Source organism: Argopecten irradians, chromosome 4 (genome assembly GCF_041381155.1).
Source record: "Argopecten irradians isolate NY chromosome 4, Ai_NY, whole genome shotgun sequence".
In the NCBI taxonomy this organism is placed as follows: Eukaryota; Metazoa; Mollusca; class Bivalvia; order Pectinida; family Pectinidae; genus Argopecten; species Argopecten irradians.
Genome location: NC_091137.1, coordinates 29,272,834 through 29,298,102, shown reverse-complemented (window position 1 = coordinate 29,298,102; position 25,269 = coordinate 29,272,834). Strand labels below are relative to the sequence as shown.

The following is a 25,269-nucleotide window of genomic DNA, read 5'->3' as shown; positions in this document are numbered from 1 at the left end:
TTAAAGATTTTCTATGAAAATCATTCACAGACCTTTTTAAGTTTGTCTTCGTCCTCGAGGGAGTTAATCCCTATGGTTGAGTTAATCTGTTTAAAACAGTCTCCGTAACGTCTCATTTTGGAAATTTGTCCAGTCAAAACACACTGGCATTTAAAAACGACTTCTCGTTCGTATTCTGCAGAACTTCACATTGCTGTCTACCTATGGATTATTAAAGGACAGTAAACTATATCTTAATACATTTTGGTTTTTGATATAATAATTATCCGACTTATTTCCTTCAAAATTGGCACGAATTTCCAACCAACAGTCAATATACATGTATATAAACATTCTTGCATTTATTATCATATACTATATCACACACAGCATCCATGGGAACATCTCCATGTAATAAAACGGAGTGTAAGGTGCCTGTAAGTGGAGATATCAGATGGTATACATTGACCATTGCTTAGTTATTAATGTCAATTCAGTATGGGTCGATCAACACCGGATACCACATAATGTTAGAGCTTTAAGTTTATGTTGAATCAATTTCATTATGTATAGCACAATTAAAAATAAAATCACACCTACCGTACATGTATCTTTCAAAAAATACATATTTCAGAATCAAAAATATCATATATCAATTATTTCAGCAACTACCAAGGGCATGGAAAATTATTAACATTTTATACCTTTACTTGGCGGTTGTGGTCGGTAATATTAGTAGCATACTCCCATTCAGCGTTTGCCAAATCGGTGTAAAGAGCCATGATGTTTTCGTCATTCTGCTCTATCCACGCCCATCCAGCCTCCTCGCTGTCAATCAAAACCTGATGTTGGTGAGGGACATGCTAGATCCGTCCATCCCACTCGTCTTCCTTTGTTCTGAGCTTTCAGCCAATCAGCTAAACGGTTTGGAAATATTCTACAAAGGCACTTGCGTTCTATATTTCTTTGTCCTGTCATCATCTCTAATACATCTGGCCATGGTGTAGACTTTCCGAGAGTGAGCAGATCTCTAAAACATGTTTCAAAATCAATTATCAAAGTCGAATATATCTGATAGCAACACTGTGTTATGAAATCGCGAAAATATATCATCCCTCCGAAAATAAGAAGTTGAATATGGTAATTGATGTTAAGATCATAACACATTATTCCATGCGGTTGTCTCATTCTGATCCGAATTTATATGTTTTAGTTTACTGTGTATAGTCAACAACGATGTCATGTTTTATTAACACTTATATATGAAAAAAGGTAAATGCTATTCCGTCTTTGCATATTACAGAGTTAGCTCCCTTGCGGGTAGGTATCGATTTTTACGTCATTATTTTGTGAGCGCATTTCACGTCGGTTTCTCCTAAACGTATGACGTTACGCTTGCAAACACATGACGTCACAATCAATACCTACCCGCAATAGCAAAGTTCCTTCTGTTATCAAATGAGTTAATTACTATCAATACTTTGCCATAATCACCATAGAAATGAATATTTGCAAATGAAAGTCCAAATCAACTAGTAATTCATTACTGCATGTTTGCCACTACATACCCAATTCTATGCTCATGACTTCACTATACTCCCAATATTTAGTACAAACCTAAGTTTGTCCCCAGCAGCTGTGGAGTTGTATATGTCACAGCGATATAACGGACCTTGGTGTCCGGCGACGTCACAGAGAGCTTTTTGGAACTGAAACTGCAGGATGTAGGCGGCAAAGTACCTGACAGAAACCACGTTTAAAAACAAAAATAAAACTAAATATAGTTTTAGACTGATGCAAAATTATTTTGAATGTGCAATAAGATTTGTTGAAATGAAATAAACTATACATTTATCGAAAACATTTTAAAGAAATATTGACCATATATTATAATTTGAATGTGCTGTGAATGATCTTTTCGTGGAAAACATTATTTTGAAATATAGACAAATAATGAATTCGCAAATATTACAATAATCGCTATAGAATACGATAGCCATTAAATTAAATTTTACAATATTTATCAATGGATGGCTTACACACTTCGCCTTACCTGATATAAGAAACTTGGAATGGTACATGGTATTTCGCTCCGGGTCAAAGTCTTCCTCTGACCTCTCTACAGGTGGATATATACCTTGGTGTTTACATCTGGATGTAAAGTAATGTAACAGTCAGGAGTCAGAATACTGCAAACATGTTGTTATATTTTTAGTAATAAAAAAACACGAATAATATGACATTTATTTCAAAAAGGTTGAACATCGCTGTTATCGAATTCATACATTTGCTTTCGTTATAAACCTATGGGTGTCTGCTTATTTACACTCGATGTTCATTATCGGCAAATTTATTCAATTAATGTTTTATTAATACGTGAATATCAAATTGATCACGTTACCTGTTGTCGAAAGTATTGGGTTTGGAAAATATATAGGTTGTGTATATTGAATTTATCAGATAACTGGCCCGTCCAGCCATGTCGTACGGTCATGTCATAAATATCGTAAGACACATGTGTAAATAACACTATTATGATGTCACATGTAGTTTTGATGTTATATACTATATATATATATGACGTCGCATTATTGTTTCAGTAGACGGAAACGTCATATCAGAGCCAGATTTCTACTGTTTCATATAGAGACGAAATTTAAAGTTTTACATATATTTCTGTTAATAAAAATTATGTGATAAATAGAATCTTACACTAGTGACTACGTTGCCCTTAATTAATTGTATATGCCACTCTGCCTAAATGATCGTGGCATATAAAGTTATTGAACTCGTTTGATAAATTCCATATCACATAGTCACTCATGTGAGATCCTCTATATCTTCAATACAGGTATGTATATCTTAAATCTTGAAGTAGTTCAAAGCCAAAATAAATCAATAAGTCAATATATTGTTAATTACGTTAACTACAAGTTTACTTAACACAGTTGATATTACTAGCAACAATAAAAATCATACCTTATACAATTAGGGAAAAATGAGACTTGTGTGCGAAAATTGAGATACATCGAGTCAGTGAGCGTGATATTATATTGTCTTTACTCAAACAACCCTTGCCGTAGAGATGAGCAAACTTGTGCAGTCTTGTCAACCGTTTATCGGTTCATATACTGAAACACATTTCATTTTCATCTTAAGTCAACGAATTGATATTTACCGCAGTTCCCACCACCTTGGTGTTTATATTGTCCAGGAGGAATTTTCCCCGGAAGACATCCCAGCGCCAGGAGTCAAGCGTGAAGGAGAAGGCAAGGAAGGGCAACTTATCTAAAGTCATTTTCATCAAGAAGTTAAGATCACTCTCTGTATAAAGAAAAAGGACGGATTTGGTTGAAAAGGGAAAATAGTAAAATAGTCAAACTTCTCCGTAGTAATATTATTCTTTATAGAATAACATATAGCAACAGTACAGAGAATGTAACAAAACCACAGTTTCAAAGCACATGCATGTTGCGGATGGGTAGTCAACTGACCACTGGTATTTTGTTATTACCATTAGGATAATTGTTCGAAATAGTTGTGAACGTGCAGCGAAATATTTAAAAAAAAAATGCAATATTAATCAGTTTGTTATTTAAAGATGCCCCATCGCCGACAGAGCATAAATGATTTTCATAATTTAAACAAAAATTTGTGTTTAATCGTGTATATACACTGTATATATTGAGGAGAGCATCTAATAGCCTTCGGCCTATCCTCGTTAAATAAATAAAGAATTAAATTCATTAACACAAAAAATAATGTAACATAATTTATTTTGCTTTCGGTGCGTGTGCTATTAGTATTTTCACTCTAGATAGGATATATATATGGTGATAATGGTGTAAAGTACAAATGTAAGTAACTTTTGTAACTGAAGAAAAATACTAAAGTTGAGTAGCCTTTGGTTGAAATAAACGTGTGGTTCATACTATCAATTCGCCACTGACTGTAAATATAGTATAATATGTAATTTGTGCACAATCCAAGACGTACCTAGGTCATTTTCCACAGTATCCAACAGTCCGATCTTATGTAAGTGGTCAGGTGTGACACGGACAGTGCTATTGTATCTCCAATGGCTTCATGGAATGCTACAATAATTAATTACTAATTATGTATAATTTTCCGTGATTGTACTTAGCTTTACAATAAAATAAACTGAGTTGAAGCGCTTTGATATTTCATTCAATTATTCAGTTTGGCAATTGATTGTGCCGTTGTTGTTTTTTTAAAATTCTACGCAAAACCGTTCTGTATGTATGATTGCTATGTATGACTTCATAATACTTGATGTACAATTCTTTTGGTTTATGGAAAAAGAGATTCACACTATGATAATCTGTATTTGTAAAGTGCTGTGACAGTATTTGATACTTACCCGGATTGGCTCCATCTCGGAATGGAATAGACAGGTTTTCGTAAGACATATCATAATAGATGTGCCCCATCTCGTGGTGGACGGTGTACAAGTCTTCTTGGGTGATGTCTGTACACATCTTTATCCTAAAACGACACTTCAGTTATCATACTCACTTTTCTCATTTGTAAATTGAATACCCTTTCGTCGACAACATGTTAAATGATTAAGTATAACAGTTTTGATCTGATGACATTTCACCTTCTCGTGCATCAAGAGGCATTTGTTCAAATGTTTTGTTCAAAAGAGGCAAATGTTTTCTTAATTATGAAGTTTTCATTTGTGGTCATGATTATCTCGCATTTGATAAAGATACGCTCACGTGATATAATAATGATTTTACCCGTGATCCAATAACTGTCTCACCAATAATGATAAATATCTTACCTGTGATCATAATTCTTTAAGAAATCCCACGCAGAAGCATGACATATCACTTCTCGATCATCCGGGCGCTCCAACATAGAATTCTCCCAAAAGCTCGGCCTTAATTTTGGAAATCCCAATGAAGTGAAGAATTCTTCAGTGATCTCGAACATTTTGTTGACTGTGTAGTTCTGAAAGTGATAACTTATGATGTATATCGTAATTTCATCATTTTAATAATATTTTAATCGTTATTGCTAAATCCAAGTTAATAATTATCTTTTCATCAAACTTGTTACCTAGATATAAAAACTAGACATTTGTGTATATATTAGATTTTTTGTCCGTGCACTTGAAAATGAAAAAAAAAATATACGTACCTGTAAAACCATTGCTTGAGTTACATCAATTAGAGTCTTGTTTTTGAAAGGTTGCATAATTTGATATAGATTATCCCAATTCTGCGCCCACATATTTCCTAAATACATCAGGAAAACAAAAATATGTATCTCAATAACAGAACCGTGGGGGGTAATTAGTAGAAAATGAAATCTAACCAACCAATTGATATTGAAAGCTCAAATGTGTGTTGCTGGATGATGTAGGAGATAAGGCCAAATTCAATATTTACATATACATTTTAAAGATATATTGATATGAGATGTGATTATCATTTAATAGATTTTATTTTATGAATATTCAGTAAAGACAAAACAATAATTGACTACAACTTTCAATAAATAAAATAAGTATGTGGCTGCGGTAACAGTTGACCTGTCGGATTTTCGCTTCATTCTGTTACTACAGAAGCAGTGAAACGAAGGGAAGTAACTCCGGTATATCAAAATGTTTTGGTTACGATTTGTTACCAACTTTTAAGTTTGCATTGCTTTAGGATAAGTAAAGAAGGTATTTTATTGTGCTTATTCATAAATTTTAGAAACATGCACTTACATATCCATGTCTTCAAATTAAACAAAGAATTCTGAGATGAGTTTGCAAGATGTAAAATGTGATGGATATTTAAGATAAATGCATATCTTTTTCTTTCTTTTTTTTTTCTTTTGCTATAATGATTTCTATAGAAACAACATATTTCAGTAGACAACTGACAGCTTACCTTTGCCCCAAACCATATACAGATGCATGTAAATCAAGAAAATAATTAAATTACGGTGGTCTTTTCTCATTTTATAAAGTTTACCAAGTAAATGAGCTGGAATGTGTCCAGTAGTCGGGAATTTGTGGTTTGGGTATATTTCCTGTAGTTTATCTCTAACATAAGCATGGAGTTCCATATAAAGTGGTTTCAGCTGTTCCATTATCGAAATAATTTCATCTTCAAAGGTATCAGAGTTATAATAGGATAACCAGTGATCTGCAAGATTGGTGACATCTGAAAGGGAAATAATGCGTAGAGGTTACACAACGAGTGGTTGTTACTTATGGTATTTATTTCACTCTTATCATTTAGTGTGTGTTTTTTAAGTTAAAATAAAAACACAAAATTTAGCGAATATTTCGGTAACTTTTCAAATTATTTTTAAACAAAGGTGAAGAGATTGAAAATAGTTGTACTGACATTTATCTACTGCAATACGACCATCATTCTGACGATTACGTTTTCAGCTGGAATCAATAGAGTGCTATCATTTCTCAATGTTTGTTTTCTGAACAATATTCCCTGTAGTGTGGATAACTATATGGTAAGTATAGGTTTCCTTATTTGACATAAAATCATACTGCTTTACTTCGCTCCCTAAGCTTGCAGTGTTCAATAAGTAGAACTTAAACTTCCTCAACTTGAATTAAGATAACTACAATCTACTCGGATATAGTGATCATATTATATTATATAACGTGCAGTTTACCTCCTAAGGAAGTCATGGCATGGTTACTAAGGTTGACAAACTTTTCAAATCCGTCCTTCATTTCCCTCCCAGTTACATCTCTCCAGCCTTTCCACGCCTGCTGTAACTCATAATAATCTCTGGAATTGGTAAACAGGCGATTTAAATCTGCAACATAAAGACAAAACTTTCAATTTTTACAATATTAAAAAAGGCGCGGGGAAATACGTTAATTATGTGAAGTGACCCCAAACAGATTGTATCAAATCTGTTATAAAAGTTATTTTTGATCATATGGGGCCGCGGTGGCCTAGTTGTTAAGATGTCCCGACATATTACCACAAGCCCTCAACCTTTCTTGGTGGTTAATCCAACCATTTAAATCAGTTCCGGCAAAATCTTTCCTTAGTATTTACCAGGTTCAAGCTTTAAGCAGTTGTCTAAAGATCTGTAGCACACTTTTCCCGTGCTGTATATTTTCTCCATGTCGGACTGTAAATCTGCAATCTAAAATCAGAACGCGTTCAAATTAAGTACTTGAATTTTTATAATCATCGAATTATAGTTAACAAACCAGAAAGACAGAACTCGAAGTATTTAACTCATTGTAGTTATGAAAATATGTAAAGCAATAAAAAACAGGCACGTATAATTAAGTAATTAATAATAAACGTAGGTGTATAAAAGACAATATGTGTGTATGTTTATCTGGTAGTAATCATATGATTTTTTATGTTGATAAAGCCAAATCATGACTGCATCGAGATTCCACCTGGTTCTAAAAGTGCTTTTTGATAGCCATGTTTTCGCCTGTTGAGTTAACATCGCAATGTAAGGCTTACCTCTTTCAGCAAGGCTTCGTCCTTGATTTCTTTTAACCCTTTCCTTGTGAGGAATCGAAATTGCCTACGTAAAGACGGGTCGGTAAAGTTCCTCCAGGCAAATGCCTCAGCTTCTTCAGTTTTGGCTTTTGTAAAGTTGGCCTCCTTTAAATATACTTCAACCTAAATTGAAATAAAGTAATGCGAATGTTCTAGTACAGTGGTTCTTGTTAAAAATAAGAGTTATATCCCTTTGGACAAAATATCGCATTGTTTGAATGCTAATGCGAATGTTATATTCTAAATATACTATTTACAAACAATCACATTAAGTTTACAGTGTGCACGTGTCAATACTAAAGGTCAATCGCTGAAAGATGGTTTTGTATATTAGGTTCGTAGTGATCAATAACAAACTGATAGGATATAAATGAAGGATATTATAGCTGTTTTCAAATTACCAAATGCAGACAAAGAAAAAAGTGAAATTGAGACGATTTCAGATATATTTAAATTATCGTGATCAGTTTGACTTAGAAAGCCAGATATTTCCTATAGAATACAATCCATTGTGTTTAATAAACGGTGTACGACATAAATGTTGTGTCTCTCTGACCACGCCGTAATGAACAAAACATATAAGATGCCTTTAGAAATACTAATTATAGTACCCTGCATAGATTTAATGAGGCCTTTATATTCACGATCATTTGCGAGATGGACTTTGAATTACACGCGATGATTTGTACGAAATATATCTTAACGATATTCATTTATTTTCTGACCATACACATCTACCTAACATAAAAGTGCATTGTTAATCGATCGTACTGTACCATCTAACCCTAAACATCTTATTTTCCGACGGCTATAGATGTCTTACCGTTAACTCAACAGACATTACTTAGTAACTCTATCACATTAAGATTAAATCAGTTTCTCATGTGTAGCCACAAGGCAACTAACGTTATATATTTATATGTAAAGGAGCGGGTAGGTATGGTTTGTACTCAGCTGACGGAGCATGCTTCTTTGGCTCAGTCGGTAGAGTCGTAGATTTCCACGCCGAAGACCCGGGTTCGATTCCTGGTCGGGGCCCTCTACAGGAATGTGAATTTTCCCTGTTCTTCTACATATATTGAGCTTTATTTTCTACCACATAAATCTACAAGATCCCAAATGTGTTGTAGGGATACCGTCAAATATATAATTCTGAAATCAAGATGGTAAATAGGATAGAGATTATCAACAGGAATGATTTGTGGACGATTTTAGAGCTGATAGCATTAAAACACATCTAAATACAAAAATAGTCAATCTAAATTTCCCGAACTCCTTTCTCAGTGTAAACAGTTTTACCCTAATTTTCTCTCTGTCTAAGGATCATATTTTCCTAGTAGAAAGCTTGATCTGTCGTAGGCAGCGACACGTGAAACACCGATGGCTTATTTTGCTTTGACCAATTGAACAAAGGAAATAAAATGCTGTATCTAAAAATTGTATCAAAATTTACAAAACTCTAGTCATTCACTAATACCTAATAACAGCCTGTTCCTCGATAGGCACAAAAAAGATAAACTAACACGTTTAATAAATTACATGTTGTACCGTGAGCACGACTGTAAGGATCTTATACTAACAAACTATATTTATCACATATCTTGTATTTATGAAAATATCATTGCGGTTATAAGGCAGGCGACATATCCAGTTCGGATCTCACCTTTCCATCTACCACTTACAATCATGATAGGTCACAATTGTTTGGAACGTCACTTTTACCTGTGACGTCACAATAGTGTTATACGGAATGGCCGCGACCAGGCCGTTCATTTGTGTAAAATGGCTAAATAGGTAGTTATGATTAAATATGGTAAAATCGATTATTATGAAATAAATAAAATTCATTACACCCGCTCTTTTTGTTTTGCGAAAAGGCACCGTACAAGGCGACTAAATTAAGGATATTATTTGTTCTATTCTTTCTATGAAAACATTATGAATACACTATGAATCCAACGATTCTCGTGAATCGATCAGCTTATTTCGAACATCACGCCAGTTTCATATCGATAAAAATAGTCCCCCACAATATTTTAATGTATAATCTATAATGTGTTGTTTCTTGATATATAGAATCAACTAAGGTTTACTGTAAAAAGTCAATCAAATCTTATTTTAACTAAATTTCTTTTAATCGTTTGCCATTTGCAAAAAATAATAATAAAAAAAAATCGACCGGAAGGCGAAACCTCGAAAACTAGACGTTGTGGAACGACTTTGTCATCCAGCTGTTCCATTAATCTTCTCGCCGTACACACATCGTACACACGTCGTATATGGGTGTCGAATATGGTTATCATATCTTCCAAGGAGCGCTAACGCGCTCCACGGGATATATAGATACAAAATGTAGCTTCTGCTATTCATAGCTGCTATGAAAATCAGAAAAATACATTCAATTCTTATATAAATAGTCAAAACACGAACATATATACCGCAGGCGCCCTAAACACACGCGCACTTCTCACACTTAACGCACTGTGTAATCTTATATATACACACTGTACATACAAATGTATGTAATCTTATATACAGCCAATATTGGAAGTCCTTTCCTGCAGTAACCGAGCATTATTTCCTATCATTTTGAATCGCGTCATGACAAGATTACTGGATGATGGGACAAAAAGCAGCTGGTACAATTTAAAATTGGATAAAAAAGGTTATGATAGTCCACGAATTCCTCCAGATCTAGACTTCAGATTTGAAACGGGACAGGAATGTATAGACTATTGCTTATGCAAATACTCGCGCAACGATATCAAGTATTGCCGAAGATTTGTTTTTAAAGTCAAGCCCTGATGTATTTTTAAAGCTAAAACATACTTGCCTATCTGATGACAACAGTACATAAGCAGGAAAAACCATACGGTCCTTTTTATCTCAAACCTGTCGCTGTCAGGAAAAGAAACACCGTACGGACATTATCAAACCTGTATTTCTGGTGGGGAGAATGGTGAAGGTGTTATCGATGGTACGCGAGACATTATCGAATGTTCCATTCATGTAATGCAGGAGGTTGGGAGTATATGATTGTTGGGTGTATAGCCACCGATCTCTAGGTGTCTTATCTCCCCAGATACGACACAGATAGGTTTCTGATACTCACCATTCTCCCCGCAAAGTAAGAGCGAATCAAATCTGGCCTATTCTATAGAATATACCGCAAAATTTTGGAGGGTTTGAAAGAAATCAGATAGTTCATATCTACAATGCACGAAAAAAAACACCAAAATCATTGCTCAATGCCAAAGCCCAATCAGTGGATAGTTTGCAGTCATTCAATTTTATTTTGACGTTTTGTATCACCTATAAAGCTGTTCTGATAGATGAAGAATACCTTATGGTTCAAATACATTGTAATATACTACCAAAAGTATTTGATTTTAAATCGTTGTTAGCTGTATGTAAATGTTATACCATTGGTGCATGCATGTAAATACATGTATCATACTTCCCATGGGTATATATTTAAATAATTGTTACCTATATGTAAACACATGTACAACACCTATGTATTTAACACTTTGCTTTCTGCGTGAAAATACTATAATACCTGGTGCATGTAAATGTACACTGTATGTGTAAAGATCAAACTTGGCACAAGTATGTATTTCAGTCAGTGTTACCTGTATGTAAATATCACACTAGACGTAGGGGTGTTGTTCAGACATTGTTACCTGTATGTAAATATCATACTAGACGTAGGGGTGTTGTTAAGTCATTATTACCTGTATATAAATAAGTATCATATTTGACACATGTGTGTATTTAACATGTATGTAAATATTACACCTGACACAGGTGTGTATTTTACTACTTGTTACCTGTATGTAGATATTACACCTGACACAGGTTTGTATTTTACACCTTAATATCTGTATGTATACCTGCGGGTGTGTCCAAATAAAGGTATTACACCGTAAATAAATTCATACAAAAAAGTATACTTACAGTTTGTTTTTGGTTATAATCTGTTATGTTGGTACTATAATTCCACCAAATCACCGAACTGTTATAGTGAAGGTCCGAGATATCCCGATTGAACTGGTCGAGCCATGCACGTGCAGCTTCCTCCTCTGAAATTTCGCTGCTGACATTACTTTCATTCTTCTGGATATCACCTTTCACACTCGTTATAAACAATGTCACAAAAATCAGCAAGTTTAACGTATCCATGGTTGAGTTTGGAATGTGAAGTACTTGAAGATAATTTTATACGTGACTTATAAAGGAAACAAAGACGAATTAACATTTAACGATGGTTACATCATTAATTTTTTCCAGAGTCGGCATCTAAGAAAACCATCAATTGACGCGTTTTTAATTTCATAAACTACTTTTAAAAATTCAGGAACTAATTTTAAACCAAAGTTCTTCCAGTTTTACCAGAAGTATCCGCATAGTTAGCTAATTACACATGATAATTACATTGACAGGAAATGTCAATGTTTTAAATCTATTATGAATATTCCACTCTCCGGAAAACTGATCAAATTTTGATTACGTTTATTATACGCACGTTTTACCTGTTTAATGAAAACAACATTCTCGTGCGATCACGCTAATAGCGAGGAAACCTCCATCTAATACACAGAAAGCACATGAAAACACTGGTAAGGCTATAGTGACATCGATCAATAAATAAAATATGTCATCGAGTGGAGGAAAAAACCACTTTTCATCCGGATTCAATATTCAGCATTCGTTTCCAGATATTACAAATATCCACACTCTATCTGAGGTCCAGAACAATCATATGTAATCCTGCTCAGTGGTAAGAATAAAAATACCGCTGCGAGCACGATGAGCAGTGTACGTAGATATGGGAGATTTTTCTCTATCTGATGTACGTAAACCTCCTCCTGGTTCACATTCCATTCATATATAAACGCATTGTCCGTGCACTATCCACAACAGGAATCCCACAACGCGCAGCGACCCCATTCAAATTGTATCTATACCTGCTACTCAAGTTAAAAACTGCTGTCATCTGCTTATTAATATAGTCTACCTATTTATTGTGTTAATACGGATTCTGTATCCCCTTACTGATAAACAGGGAAGCTTAAGAAACTGTTTGTGAGATAAGACAATAAGAATATCTCAAACCCCTTTGAAGTTTCAACTCAATAACCCGTCTTTTGTGTATATGATTTTAACAATTTAGTAATTTGTCGAAAGCCAAAGTACATATCCGAACGCGCGCGGTATTGCGTTTTCGACACGTTGGCCTTTCTTCTCTGAAACGGTTATTTAGGTAAGATACTTCCAATGCTTTTGAATGCGACGAATCTTTGTTGTCAATCAAATATTTGGCAATTTTAGTAGCGAAAAAGAGGGAGACTCTTATATAAAGTTTTCTTATCTTCGACATAGACTACTTAAAATACTCTTTTAGCTGGAACTGATACGATCAAATTCATTTTTCTCCATTTTTCAAAATAATGATAGGCTTTACTTAGAATAAAGTAATCTCAGTTTCATCTCCAACAGATCCTTAATTATCAGTTTTTTCGTAATCCTTTAAAAACGTACGTAAGCCCATACCGGAAGTAGCTCTATCAGATTGTCTGCGTAAGATCTACATTTATTTTGCATCCTATTTGAGTCTTTTGTATCTCTCGTAACATTTACTTTGGATGCTTTTTTTTGTCATTGACGTGTCAACGTCACAAATAGGCCTAACGTGCGTTCCATTGCAGATTCGTACCAGTTGTATCGATACGAATCTGCTGTATCTCAAATGAAACGCGCCGTACCAGCAGAACTGTCCAGGTACAAATGGTTCGTTTTCAGAAGCGTACCACTTGCATGCAAGATGGAGGACCCGTTATTTTTTTTCATTTGTTATCGGAATGTTGTCTTTGTTGAAAAAAAGACAGAGAGTATGTATATATATCCAATGAAATTGCGAAATATTTGGCTTTTATATTCGAAACGTATGTTTCATATGGGCGCCATCAATGACGCGCTTCATTTCTGCGCTTCTTCTAATTTCGTAAACAATTGACTAAGAATGGCCTGCATGTGATTTGGAGATACTTGACGGGTTATTTTGCTAGATTCCTGCCTCGTCATCATTTATTTACTGTAGCTGTAACGAAACCAGTCAGTTTAGACAATATAGATTTTAAAATCAAACAGTTTTTGCTAAATTCAATTTTAAAAACAGTAGTAAAGTATATTTTTTCAACGAAAATTTATTTAGGCAAATATACAAATTTGTTATTTGTGCATAATGTAATTTAAAATGATTTCATTTTCCCGCATTATTTATATAGCATTGTGTGCTTAAGTTCATGGACTTAGTTGGATGTCGTTAGTTTTTCCAGTTGTATATATAGTGTAGACAAGGGCGTTTGTCAGTTTAAAATCAAACAGTTTTTGCTAAATTCAATTTTAAAAACAGTAGTAAAGTATATTTTTTCAACGAAAATTTATTTAGGCAAAAATACAAATTTGTTATTTGTGCATAATGTAATTTAAAATGATTTCATTTTCCCGCATTATTTACATAGCATTGTGTGCTTAAGTTCATGGACTTAGTTGGATGTCGTTAGTTTTTCCAGTTGTATATATAGTGTAGACAAGGGCGTTTGTCAGTCTGTTTTATATCAAAAACTATCCCGGGATTAAACTGGTTCACGCTCCAACATATTCATCCTCACCTTCCAATTACACTAAACAGCTTTGTTTACAGAGCCTGTCCTTGGTCTCAGCTATTTATCAAAGCCAGATCGTCCATTATACAAAGGGTGCTACAAGATTAACGAAGGTAGCCGACGTTTCCCGTTGATTCCCAATTGCCAATTGGATCTAGCAATATAAACTAAATCAAGGATTTAGCACATCATTTTCTGGAGCATAACCCTTGTTTAAAGCTGACCCTTAACACGATGTAGTCATAATCTAGTGTAACGCTTCGTAAACTCCCGGTTAACTTGATTGATCCAAATAACTTGAACTAAATCAATAACAATAAGCGTTCCTAGTCATAATTTGATTTCGTGTTTAATTAATAGTGACCTACAATAAATCAAGATCATGGTTAATAGGCTGGTCTTGCGTTTTTCGTTAGTAGAGATATTTCGTTATTCTGCTGGTCTGAGATCGCTACCACACAGCCCCTGTGTGTAAACTATAATTTGTTTGATTCACTTCAAAGGTCCTGATAAAGCACGATATCGAGCCATCAATTTGTCTGATAAAATTGGGCAAACTATGGAAATGTTCAGACATCGACGGAATATCATCTGTGGAAAATTATTACAATTGTCTGCCAAATGTCGGTTTCCATTCAATGATTTCTAATTATAAAGGTATGGTAATCGTAAAAAGGAGTTTCCCAACCTTCCATACTTAAGGTATATCAAATAACACAACGACCTGTTTGATGTTCAATCTGCATAACCTGCGCATGCACTACTGTAGATTAGCCAGCACGCGCTTCAATCATGTCGGTCCGTCCCCTAGACGGGCTCGAGCGTGTATTCCACTCAGCTTTGTTAGAAGACAAGGGCATGTTTCATGGGTTATTGGAAGTGCTTTCAAGTTTACTGTAATTGCCATGACTATCTTACCTTTCTTACTCATCTATAAAGGATTCGTGCGAAAACTATCTGGTTTGGTTATTAAGTTGTATGTAATCGTGGCAGATTTTCACATGTCGTAAAATAAATCTGCTTAATATATCCTGTAAAGTGTTCAAACCAATGTAACTGTTAAATGTATCATTGAGGTCATTGGTAGATATTTAATCTGAAGCAAAGACGAATCCGGACATACTATCAAGCGATATGCTTTACACTGTAAACTGCACAGCCCGAGATTAAACAGATGAAATGTCGTCTGGTCGCGTTTTTGAACCGCGACAAGACGACAAGGCGACATGACGACAAAACGAGATGGCCGTAATCAGCTACCATGATACGTAATTTCGGTATCAAATACAATTGTTTTGAGGATAACTTCGATAGAATTCTCACTAATCTCGTTCAAGGCATTTGATCCAAACTTATTCTACGTTAGTCAATAAACGTTTGTAAAATTGGTTTCGTAGATTTTGGCTAGAATCTTGACAAAAAATTAGAACATATCGGTCAAAATCGGTCAGTAAGAGTCGTTCCTGCATTCCTGCATTTCCCACAGGAATCTGTGCATAACGATAAACATACAAACAACAATATATATAACGATGTCGAAATGATTTATTCCGGCGTTCGTAGTTTCTATTTTATAACAAGGCATAATGTTCCTTAGAGAATGTATCTTTTCAGTTTAATTTTTGTTTCTATACAGAAAAATAGAAATAGGTCGACGAATGTTATTAACACACTGAGGGTAAGTATCGCCAACTGATCTTATAAGATTCTATATAACTTTTCTCTATCTCAAAAACCTGTCAACTCTATCAAGTGTTATGTCTGTTCCAAACTTAAGAATTCCAGAATACTACCACTTACATTTTAACGCGTTATTTTATATCCTCTAGCATCTTCTCAAATTCGGACTTTTCGTTCCGTATCTGGGTCCAGATGTTGCATAACAACATTATATTTTTAAACATGAGATGGGATAACTTATCGTGATCCCGTTGATAGGTATGTCTATATATCTAACAACTGTAAACCTCACCCCTACCTCTCCACTTCTCTCCGCTATACATGACCTATTTTATCTCAGTGGAGTCATAGCCCACTTGAAAGTAGAACGTTGCATTTTCTGAAAAATGTAATTCAAAATTAAAATTCATGCAGGGCATCTTATGATTTGTAATTGACATTTGATAACCAATAAAATTAAATCTAGGATGTATAACACACCGATACATTGTATATCATATAAAGACTAGTCATCAATTTCAAAGTGAATGGGAATATGATGAAAACCAAATCGATTCCTATCAACAGAGCCACGGCGACTTCTAAAGCGCGCCAGATTAATATACAACAATCGAATTACTGTGTGCAGGAAATATCTAATTTATGGAATTTTTGTAATAATTAACAACAGAATGTATAAAATGTATAACTAATAATAATAAAGAGTGACTTTAGCGTCAAACTAGGCATGAAAGAAGTGCTTTGCCTAGTTCCGTATCAGACCTACTTTCGCTGTTATCACAAAACGGTATACGGTTATCAGGTTGTATGGCTGTGGACATTAAGTGTCTGTGAAATACATAAATCTGACGCAAATTATTTACCTAACCCACCTGCCGAGCGATAAAATGATGGTGTAATTTGGCCTTGTGTGACATTTTTAAGGGTTATGGTAGAAGGTGACCTCAATGGTATTCTTTTTTTATAGCTGTATTCAAACAAAAATAGTGTTTGTTTTACTCTATTTTAGCACTCTAATTTTTAAGTGATGCCTATTAACTGCTGTTTTTAGTTCTGAAACAACACACAGTGATGATGAACGAAGGATTCACATCTAGAACTCACTATGATTCATTATTGACAACATCATTGCTCCCATTTTAACTCTATACCGTCTTAAATGTGTTTGTATTTGTAAACAAAAACCTTTCCTTCCCTCACAGCACTTAAAGTAAGAAACTATTGACATACTGTATTTTGGGGAAAACATGCATTTTTTTTAATCTTTTGACTTTTTGCGCGAATATCAATTAGACTTAACATTGGGATGAGTATTAAATAGGGGTTACTAAGTTTAACATGCTCATTCATTGGGTCAGGGAAACATAACCTGGCTCCAAGATCACGAAACAATATTAGTCTAAAGCCAATGACTTAGCCAATCACAGAAGACATTACAAAAAGTTACGTCATTTTTGATTGGCTAAGGAAAAACTTAAACTGAGACTGTTTCATGATTCATGGGCCTGGACAAGCAAATGAAATAAAACCGAATTTGTGAATTTATCTGAGTCGACTTTAGAACTGAATGTTATTACATTGTTAATCAAGCGACAGAAAACTACATGTAAAAATCCACACGTTAGGTAATTATAGTATGAAATAGTCGTTGTTTTCGTGAGTGCTATGAAACCACGAATAAAATAAACAATGAAAGCTGTATGTTCTGTACACTACTGGAATCACCGTTTCATCGGCCAACCACGAATATTTCTGGGAAAGAAACCTACAAAAAAGTACCCACAAATATTTTATGTTTTACATCATACTTCGATTTTCGTCGAGATATATACAACAATATGAGATATATATATATGGTTCTGATTATTCAGTAAAAACTATTAAAATAAAAAGAAACTAACAGAAAAAACCCATCATCAACAAAAACAACAACAACAACAACAAAAACAAAACAATGGATAAAAAGCCCAATAGATAATATACATCTAGTTTGTAATATCCTTTCAGTCGAAGGGCATACAATTGATTATATAATCTCACACGTGTTGGACGTGTGTTACATGTGTGGCTAATCATACGTAGATAATCTGATGACAAGTTCAGAACCCCTCGGAGAGTTATAATACATGTATGTGCATATTCAGAATTTTTTATATACCGCAGGTTCATACCAGAGTTATATTATACAATATATATCTTTTCTGGTAGGCTTACGTATAACATGTAATCAACAGAAGACAAAATGAAAAAAAAATAATATACATTTACAATTGATTTTAGGGTTAACATGTCTAATATCATGTAAGGTAATACTATACATGTAGTAATACTCCATACATTATAATCATGTCTAATTAGAATCAAGTGATCCGTAAAACAATGGATATCACGCAGAGTATTGTATTCATTAGATATATATTGTAGATAATTAAAGGAGAAGGTCCTGGGTTCGATCCTAATGGAAGCATCTTCATACAGAATTTTGATGGATTAACTTTTGCTTAACTGTTTGTGATATTGAGAAAAGAGAGAAAAAATTATACGGCCTGATGTGATAAGATATGTTTCACATTTATTCATTTTCTTAATTCCAGTAATACTCTCAAAAAACTAGTTTTATTATTATTATTCTTGTAGACCCTATAAATGAAACTTTCTCAGAAGATTTGGTGGTGAATACCAAACCCAAATGAACTTCAAATATTAGCTGAGGAAGATTTCCCTCTCTGCCATCAAAACCAACTTACATTCGAATAGTAAAGGAAACTATGTAACATATTGGACAGTGACAGAAAGATAAAACACATAGGTTGGATAGTATACACTCCGATGGATTATTAAATGCATTCCATGTGTTTTTATCAACGTTAAAGAACTGATATCGCATTTTTTTAAAAATCCACTAGAGATTTCATAACGAACATATTTTCAGCAACTCACAATTACTCGTGTTTCACGGTCAAGTTATGTTATGTAATTATAAACACACTACTACACGATTACAATTAACACACAGTAACATGGACGGGTTAACCAGAAATCGAATATTGGTTAACCAGCACATAATATAAGTTAACTCTAATTAAGTAACATTTATGATAGAAATCAATATCTAATAGAGAAGGTGGTCAATGTAAAAACGGTATTATCACAAAAACATGTAATAAGCCAACTGCTATGTATGGCTATAAATACTTCGTAGACGTATGGTCAATGAAGTTCTAACTAGTACAATAATGCTGTTTTCCATTGATAACGTAACATATATATAATGTTTGATTATGAGCTGAGAACAACAAGGCGCTAAAGGAGCAGGTAATCCAGTATCATGGCGTCACAATAAAAATTTGTACACAAGGGCAGACAACCCCACATAACGATATGTATGACGTCATTAATAAGCTGATAATTCTGCTTTGAATTCTGTGCAAGCCTAAAGCTACATGATATGCATTTGATTGATAATGTGTTTTTGATTGTTAATGGCGAAATGTATCGGTGAATGACACAAAAATGCCCTAATTTGGTAAAACGACAACAAATAATGTAGACGAAGAGGCGTATGTAAACAAAATTATACACGAAGTATTCACTTTCTACAGAAATGGTCATTGCACTCGTATTAAAGTGGAGGCCATAAACTAGGGCGCCATGTCAGTTATTCTCCTAAGTATAGCTTTTATACGAAGTCTTACATCGTCAATGCCACATTAAATGTAAGTTCTAGTGTAAGTACACTTGGTTCCTTTTAACTCGTACATGGCCAATTCTGCTGTCGTTGTTTCATTGCAATCCTCTGTACAACAGAAAGCCTGTCAAATGCATTAAAATCAAGCGTAGTCATGACGTAGATGTGTCGTCAAAAACACTTGAGGGGCATTATCCGTGTCAGGCTCGCCTTCTTGGTCAGCTTCCACCTGTGTTACTGTAACAGAGGTCATTGTCTTTTGTGTTAATAGGTTACCTTGTGGTAGTTATGTAGAATTTGAGTGTAATGTTTTAAACAATACAAACTACTATTTTAAAATGTCTAAACAGTAACAATTTTAGCAATATACATAATTATGTTCAATATTCAATGTTGCTTTAAATGTTTAGCATTGATGCTAATTTAAGAGCGTGCCATGTTTGTGAGGAGGACAGCTGATTACGAGGAGCGACAAGCATTGATTCTCTGGTTTGTAGACCATCCTTATCCTTTGTTTTTTTGTTTGTTTGTTTGTTTGATTCATTAACGTCCTATTAACAGCTATGGTCATGTAAGGACGGCCTCCCATGTTTGCGATGTAATGCGTGTATGTTGTGTGAGGTGCGTGTTTTGGGAGACTGTGGTATGTTCGTGTTGTGTCTTCTTGTATAGTGGAACTGTTGCCCTTTTTATAGTGCTATATCACTGATGCATGCCGCCTTATCAAAATCTGCTGTAAATCTATCAGTTAGATAGGAATATCTTAATCACCGAATCATATTTGGGCACGTTAGCACAACAAACAGACTAGTGCTGACAAGATTTGAAAATAATAATAAAGAAATAATGGTATATCCGAGACTACATTGTATACATGTACCATACTCACCACAACACGATTGTTGGTATATGTAGTAAATGGTCTAAATGACTTTTACTGCAGACATAAACGACTTTAAGCATTATTTTGTACAAGAATTATTCTGTATGACTGGGACGCATACGAGGCCTAAATGTCAGATCAAGCGAGTACAATATGTCGTCATCCACAATAGTCCAGAGGCAGTGCGTAACCACGTTTCTCGAAATCTATAAAACGTCGCTTGTCATCACACATTCATAGGCACTCCTATGAAAATCCTTTATTAGAAAGAGACCAAATTCGACGTTAAGGAATCCCCCTTTACTTCTGATGCTTTCAGACCGAAAAGTTTTGAGTTTGAGAGTGCCGTAAGCCAGGTTGATGAAACTAGGACCCAATTAGATAAATACTACATAAAACGAAACTATGATAGGTAATATAAGAATAAATGGTGTGTGTTGTGATATCTGATTCGGCAAGGAATGTAATGTTTTAACTACTCAATTTGTGGTCTTTCGATTATTTAAGGGATAAGCGTAGCAAATATAGAACAATTTCACCTCTACAGCAACCCCAAATTTTATACATTTGATTGTATTCCAAGTAATTTATATTCTGGATTGATAAATTAAGTTTGCGAAAACTTTAAGACGCAATTTAGACAAAGTATCCAGAGAAAGTAATTCGCCGCCTGTCCAGCGTATTATTAAACCTTATTCGATATTAGAAAATTATTCTGAGTTTTATCAGAAGTTCAATTGATTTGCTATTGATAAGATTGACATACTATTAATATACCCACGTAAAGCTGACTTTGATAAACGAGCAGCAAGTGTTTTGAACATCCTGTAAAGATTACTTTTGTCGTTTGGTCTTACATTGACCCAATTTCTAAGGAAGCCTAATCTTAGATCTAAAGCTGTTTTGGGTCAATGGCGTTAAGTTATTGTAAATTCCTTTGCGCCATATCGCGTCGCCTGAGAAACTTGTTTTAATACGAGATAGTAGGTACATTATCTTCATAGATCGACGGTCTTAGATTTCTGCACTAAAGCTAAGGCAACGATGCCTACATATCATTGAAAGTTCTCGTGAAAATCATCTTCTTCTCGGATATGTCTATATATAAGGACTCACAATAGGTTTTATAAAGATTCACGTGCCTGATGACTGTGTTTAATGTTTCAGAAAATATGTGTTAACAACCGATTAGCAATACCTATATTGGGTATTTCTGAAACATTTTTTATTTAAACATATTTTTATTGTTCAACATAACAACAGGGATAAGGCACAAGTTATCTCAACTTCGAAACGCCTTCTCCCAGAATTACGGATTTAAAAATATATCTGAATCACAAATAATAACATTAATTGTGATATTACAATATTGAGAAAAGTCGTTAAATAAAATTTCACGTTGTCTTCTCTATGATATACATTCTCAAAAATGATGGACAACATTTTCACATTCATTTCCGCATTCACATGATGGGTCATTGATTATATTAAATCGAAACAAGTCATATTTTACACCGCTACACGCATGTCTCAACCTTGTATGTAAAACATTTTACTTTCTGTTTCCTACTATATAAAACATAGGTAATGCGTCAAGGTTGTGTTGAATTTTATATTTAAAACAATTGACAGATGGTTGCTCTCTGACATCGATTGATAAATTATTCCATAACCTAACAGTAGACGGGGGAAAAAAGATTCATAAGAAATGGATAATCTATTTTGGACGGTGTAATTTTGATTATTTCTGACATTATACGTATTACGCTCGAGCTTATTTACATCTGTCAGAGAACAACCATCCCATAATTCTAATACTGGCAACACAAATACTTTGTATATCAGCAATAGCGTCTTTCTATTCAACAAATATTTAAATTTTCTTTAAACAATTCGAAATTTCAGTACCAAAAGTAAGTTGCAAAAGTGGAACAATAGATGTCCCTGCTGGTTCCCACAAAACTAAAAATGGAGGACGGCTTATAGAGTACATTGTAAATTGATATAGTATAGCCAAGACAGTGACGACAACGATTCTCAAGAAAATTAAGTGGGGCAACTTTGACCTTGAGCCGATACTTGCGTCAATTACAGAGTACGGCGACCTTTCATGAAGAGAACAGCGTTGATATTTTTTTCCATGCATAAAATGGCTACGCTGTACTTAAACAGTGTGCCTTCAACAGCGGAACAGAGGAACATCTTCAGGTCACATGAGAATTTGGTCAGAAAGAAGACAATAAACGTTTATAGGTCACCTGAGACGAAGTCCCAAGTAACCTATTCGAACCGCCTTTTGTCCGTCGTTGTGCGTCGTCCGTCGTATGGCGATAAACAATTTATTTTTTTCGACTTCTTCTCCAAAACTCCAAAACTACTAAACCAAATTTGTTGAAATTTTGCAGACACCTTCCATAGCCAAAGGTCAACAAAAATTGTGAATTATATGGTCCCAGCCACCTCCCTCCCCCCCAGGGGCCTGAGGGGTGGGGCTAAAATGGGTCAAATAGACTAAAACTTCAAAAATCTTCTTCTGAAATTCCAGAAATGGTAGAATCAAATACTCTTCATAGATTGAAAGGTCTTTAGGTCCTTAACAATAATTGTGAATTATGTGACCCTGTGGTCTCACCTTTCCCTTGGGTAGGGGGTCAAGTTTACTATAGTTGATATAGGAAAAACACATTAATGAGCATTATTTGCTCAATTTTCATAGGAAATGAGTCAAACTCTGTTAGAATTATTAACCTTAGATAGTATTTTAACATCATATCCATATTGGTCCTGGCCAACCCCCAGAGGCCAGAAGGCGAGGCCAAAATTGGTCAAAATGGCTAAAATTTCAAAAGTCTCCTTTTGAATTCACAGATTTGATGGAACCAAATACTCTTCATATATTAAAAGGTCTTTTTAAAACCCATTTACTAAAATTGTGAATTTCTTGGTCCTGGTATTTGTGATTTTCCCCTGAGTATAGGATCAAATCTATTATATATAGTGTATATTGTAAAAACACATTTTTTAGCAATATTTGCTTAATTCTCTTAGGAAATGAGTCAAACTTGGTTATAATTATTACCCTGCGATAGCATTTTAGCATCATATCCATATTGGTCCTGGCCAACCCCCAGGGGCAGATGGGCGGGGCCAAAAAGGGTCAAAATGACTAAAATTAAAAAAATACTTTCTGAATTCACAGATTTTATGGAACCAGATACTCTTCATAGATTGAAAAGTCAAAACTATAAAATTACAGACTGATTTCAAGGGCCTGATGGGCCAATATATAGTGTTTTATATAGGGATTGGATTTCGTTTTTATGTTAACCATGCTTGTATGGAGCAATTCCTCTAAGAATATATTCATATGGGGCGCTAACGCGCCCCATAGAATATATTCTTAGAGGAACTAAGGGAGGCTAACGCGCCCCATAGAATATATTCTTAGAGGAATTGCTCCATACAAGCATGGTTAACATAAAAACGAAATCCAATCCCTATATTTACACTCACACGACTTTTTATCTATATTTTATGCAATAAAATCGTCATTTGAAAGTGACGTAATTATTCAATAAAAGTCGGTCAAAAGTGGGAGGAGCTTACTCATTTGAACAGCGAATGGTGATGCTTCACGTAAGGTAGAATTATTCATCCGCGACGACAAAAAAGTTCAATATTTTAGTGTAAAATAAACATGACAAACAAAGTAAATTTCAGAGATAATTTTATTTAATCAGATCAGAACTTTAAATATATATTCAATTTTGCTAAAAGTTAATATATAGCGTAATAACATAAAGAATTTGTACACGGCCACATGTGTGAACTCGGTGACCGTTATTGTGCAGCGAGGCGAAGCTGACGCACGCTTACACACTTTAGTTTGCCGAAGTTGTCAAAACACCGATTTTCAAGTAGCTCAATGTGTTTGAGATGTCGTCTGACTTGACGGTATTACATCCTTGGGAGCCATGTGATCCATCGATAGATGAAACAAATTCACTTGTGTTCGATGGATACAATGTATTTGTGGTGACGCGGAACTGTCAACACGTGGATTATTAGCGGTGCATGTTTTATAATACACATGATTAAATACTCAAAGAACAAAGACAAGAGGATATGTTTATAACTGACCTCTATCAGAGGGTCTCACACCCGTCCACCCCAAAGGCTCGATCGTAGGACGAACATAGGCACAGAGGTAATGTTTACATTTGACACCCATCATTTTTAACAAAAATGAAAGCACGTCGCCCCGGTCGGGATATTTTTCCGTTTATTTATACAATTGTTAATTTAAAAAATGTTTGAATCATATATAAATATAAAACATGTAGAATATATATTCTTTACATTTTTACAAAATTCTATGAAAAACAACAATATACACGTAATGTTGCGTCAAAATGTAAACAAAGCCATGTGTTTCTTTTTTTTTAAAAGTAGTCCTTTTACGTTGCACAGAACATTTCCTTACGCAAGTTCAAAGTTCAATGTTACCATGCAGTTATGGTAAACAAAATTGGCTAGTATTAGCGTATAGTGACCAAGCCTAGCAAGTGTAAATATATGTCTTTGTTTCACTCTGTTCCCGAACTCAGGTGACCGCTAAGGCCCATGGGCCTTTTGTTTAGAGTATTACCGGTAATAATATTTGCGCTATCAGCCTATCGCATTTCGAAAAAAAAACCACCCTAATCAATAACGATAATTACAAATACGATAGTGACTTTAAACAGCTACTGACTGATATATCGGAACTATACCCCACAGGGATATGAGTATTAGTCAGTTTATAGATCAAAAATCGGCAATCTTACTCTAAAAAGTTAGTTACAGATATACATT

General features: G+C 34.5%; 1 pseudogene; it reads right to left on the bottom strand.

The window, feature by feature from the left end:
- Positions 1-810: 810 nt before the first annotated feature.
- On the bottom strand, positions 811-12,228 carry LOC138322217 (angiotensin-converting enzyme-like; annotated as a pseudogene).
- Positions 12,229-25,269: the final 13,041 nt, after the last annotated feature.